This window comes from Pteropus vampyrus, unplaced genomic scaffold (genome assembly GCF_000151845.1).
Source record: "Pteropus vampyrus isolate Shadow unplaced genomic scaffold, Pvam_2.0 Scaffold20, whole genome shotgun sequence".
Classification (NCBI taxonomy): Eukaryota; Metazoa; Chordata; class Mammalia; order Chiroptera; family Pteropodidae; genus Pteropus; species Pteropus vampyrus.
This window is the reverse complement of record NW_011888801.1, coordinates 4,817,023-4,821,248: the sequence shown is the minus strand read 5'-3', so window position 1 is coordinate 4,821,248 and position 4,226 is coordinate 4,817,023. Positions and strand designations below refer to the sequence as shown.

The window sequence follows — 4,226 nt, the reverse complement described above, 5'->3', positions numbered from 1 at the left end:
ATTTTATGCATTTGACCTGAAAAGCAAGGGAATTAAAAACTAAAATAAATGAATGGGACTACATCAAACTAAAAAGCTTCTGCTCAGCAAAAAAAAATAAAATAAAATAAACTGTCAACTAGGTAAAGAGAGAACCATCTCAATGGGAAAATATATTTGCAAGCAACGCCTCTATAAGGGCCTAATAACCAAAATATACAAAGAACTCATACAACTCAATAACAACAAAAAAAACAAATGATCCAATCAAAAAATGGGCAGAGGATCTGCACAAACACTTCTCCTTAGAGGACATACAAATGGCCAATAAATATATGTAAAGATACTCAACATCGTTAGCTCTTAGAGAAATGCAAATCAAAACCACAATGAGATACCATCTCACAACTATTAGAATGGCTATAATCAACAGGACAAGTAATACCAAAGGCTGGAGAGGATGCAGAGAAAAAGGAACCCTCATATACGGCTGGCAGGATTGGGAATTGGTATAGCCACTATGGAAAACAGTATGGAGTTTCCTCAAAAAACTAAGAATTGTTCTACCATATGATCCAGCAATCCCTCTACTGGGTATTTACCCCAAAGACTTGAAAACCCATATCCAAAAAGATACTTGCATAATGATGTTCATAGCAGCATTATTCACGGTGGCCACACATGGAAGCAACCCAACTGTCCTATGATAGATGAGTGGCTAAAGAAGCTGTGGTACATATATACAATGGAATATTACTCAGCCAGAAGAAGAGATGAAATACTGCCATTTGCAACAACATGGATGGACCTCAAGGTAATCATGCTAAGCAACATAAGCCAGACAGAAAAAGTTGACAATCACACGATATTACTTACATGTGGCATATAAACCTAAAAGCAACAAATGAACAGGACAAACAAACAGAGACTCATGGACATGGATAATGGACTAGTGGTTACCAGAGGGTAGGGGGTGAGGGAGGAGAGTGTAGGTAGACGGCGTAAAAGGGGTAAATATAGGGGGGTAGGTAGAGAGTGAGGTGGGTAAAGGGGATCAAATATATGATAGCTGAAGGAAACTGGACTTTGGGTAGTAAATATACAATAGAATATATAGATGTCAAATTATAATGTATACCTGAAAATTATAAAATTGTATTAACTAATGTTACCCCCAATATACCTAATTAAAAAATAATAAATAGAATAGATTCTATGCTGAGCATTGAGTCAAGTGCTCCATATCCATTATTTAATTTAATCATCACAACAACATAGCAAGATAAGTGTCCTTAACTCTCTTTTAAGGACTCAGGAAATGTGCCTAACTTGGGGAATAACAGTAAATTGCGAGTGGTCATATGCCTGGCTTATGGAGGAGCAGAGATTTACACCCAGCTTGTCAAGCTCCAAAACTCATGCACTTGACCCCTGTCTTTGAGGCACCTTCTGCTGGAGGCTAAGCTTGGGTTGAACCCAGGCATCCTGGAATATTCAGCCAGGCCTTCCCTCTCTCTCCCCTCCTCCCTGAGTCAAGAGGGTCTGTTTGCATATAAGCTTATCCTCTGCTGGCTGGTGTTTAGGCTTTTTTATCTTTGTGCTCCTTTGTCCTGAGGCATTTCCCCAACTACATAAAAAAGCTCTGTGCCATATACATTGTGCCTTAAGTCTCTGTCCCCTTCACATTCCCCGAGGGCAGGGGATACAAGCCAGCGTTCTGGAAAAGCCCCATGAATGGAGATTTGGATGGAGGAGAGGAATAAAAAGGAGCATGTCACTCCTGCTTCTCACCAGGCGATGGCACCAGTCTGCAGGTCAGGCCAGGCTCCTGGAGTGACTTGCTGTCACTGGTTTGGAGCTGGCAGTGCAGCCTCAGTTCTCTTCAGGGTTCCCACCTGGAGAAGCAACAGCTATTGGTGTTATCTGTGGGGTGAATGGCAAGGAGAGAGGCCCAGGAGAGCAATGAAAGTATAGTAGAGAGTGACCATTTGAGCACCCTGCCCTAAAGTGCTCTGAGTGCTCAGGGGTCCTGCTTTCCTGGGGACAGACAGGATGGTCAGGCTGCTCCAGTCCTGTAGTACTCATGGCCAGAAAACAAACATCATGCTGGCTTAAATCATAAAGGAAATATATTGGTCTCTATAATTGGAAAGCCCCCAAACTGGGCAGACTTTGACACCATTGGTTTCTCTGTGGTTTCTCTGTGTGTCTCTGTTTTGGTTCCTCCCAGTGCTGGCTTTATCCTGAGGCTTGGGCTGAGGTGGTTGCAGGATGCGCATGTTTTCACTACAACCACAGTAAAAGAGAGATTCTTGAGAAGAAGAGAAAAATTTCTCCAAATCATTCACTAAACCTGCCCTTTTATCTCACAGGTCTGAATTGGGTCATATATCTGTTATGGTCACTGAGGAGGCCCCAATAAGTAGCACTCCTTGTCTCTAAGTAATAAAAATTTTGACGTAGAACATGAAAGAGTAAAATATTACCTTTAGTCCTGATACTGTTGAAGGCCATAACCTAGGGTAAGAATATGATGGGGCTGCTTCTCGAACCCCCAGTTTAGAACAACCTACTCACCCAGTCGGGGTCTCCGGTTATGGGAAATCTGCTGTCAGTAAGTCAGTCTCTCTGCATGATGAAAAAGAGGAGACTCTGTGCCCTCTATGAGCAGCTCATTCCTTAAAGGAATAAGAGATGAGCTGAGCATGCCCAATTTATTCTTCCCTGATTTCCATTTAGATAGATTACTTTGCCTCTCCTGGGGCAAGGTGAATAAAGGGGTAGAGAGAGGTCAGAAACCACATTAATGGATTTGCCTTCAAGGGAAGGAAACATTAGGAGAGGAGAACATACATTCCCCTCCGCCTCCTCCCTAAAATCCCCATTCCAGAACTATCCACATGGCCAGGAGAATATCATGCACTAATTAGTTTAGGCCTGGTTTAACTGAACTAATCAGTATGGCAAGGGAGATGGAATCATACTAATTGGATTAGAATAATATGGGCCAATCCGAAGCCGTAATTAAACTAACTTCTTCCCTCCCGTCAATTCTGTGGCTACCAGACAATGGAAGAATGGTAGAAGAGATATTGAGAAAGTAACTACAACGTCCACTTCAGTAATATATAAACTAGTAAGTCAATAACAACTATGATTTATTTAGTGCTTATTATAGTCGAACACTGTGATAAACTGGTTTAATCTCGAAAATCAAGTAAATCGAGACTTCCACTTCTATCCATGATAGAATAATTTGTTTTTTTTTTTTCAGGACAGTTAGTTTTCTTTAAATATTTCTTTGGAGGAGGGAACACCTACTCAATTAGAGGTCTTCCCCCGCCCCATACCTATCATGCCATGAATTTATAGGGAATGGTTTCCAGCAGCTCAGCCTCCTTTCCATTAGTTCTCACAAAGTGTGCTTCTCTGGGTGGAGCAGACTGGCACTTCATTTGAATCCAGATGCCTTTCTCGTTGGCTTCTTTCTTTTTTTTGCTCATTTTTCTTTACACGTTTCAGGAAGCTCTCTCGGCTTTTAGAGTGCTTATTATGCTCAATACATACATTAATTCTCTTGGCAAGGCTCTTGCCCTTAACTTGTTTGTTTACAACAATGCCAACCGCATGCTGGGTAACATTGTAAGCTCTTCCAGTTTTGCCATGGTAACATTTGTGGGGCATTCCTTTTCAAACAGTGCCCATTCCCTTGATGTCTACGATATCACCTTTCTTGTACATTCACATGTATGAACAACTCCGTGTTTTCCAAAAAGCCTAGAGAACATATAGCGGGTACCTTTCCTCTTTCCCTTTGTGTTCGACATTTTGGCAAATTACTGGAAGATGGCAGTTCTGGCCGAAAGGCCATGATGGAGTAATTATACTAGATTAACCCTCCTTCTATAAATAACTACAAAACTGGAGAAAAAGATATGAAATAAATATCTTCGAACATTGGACAATAGACAGTGGAGGACTGCAGTTCCTGAGAGAGGCCCTCTACGATTGTCCTGGCTTTCTGCCTGGAAGCCCTTTCCAGAGACTAGTAGAGAGAGGGGGATCCAAGCAGAGCACAGCAATCTCAAAGAACTGGGGAAATAGAGTCTTGAGTTCAGGGAGGCTGAGACATCTGGAATGTGTGGGGCAGAGTACTGGAGAGGAAAGAGCTTTGTAGACATAGTGCTCCAGAAATTTACTAAAGGATTCCCTTAAGGTGATGAAAATATCTAGAATTAGAGGTGGCG

At 41.7% G+C, this 4,226-nt stretch overlaps 1 pseudogene; it reads right to left on the bottom strand.

The window, feature by feature from the left end:
- Positions 1-3,332: 3,332 nt before the first annotated feature.
- Positions 3,333-3,838, bottom strand: LOC111736480 (annotated as a pseudogene).
- Positions 3,839-4,226: the final 388 nt, after the last annotated feature.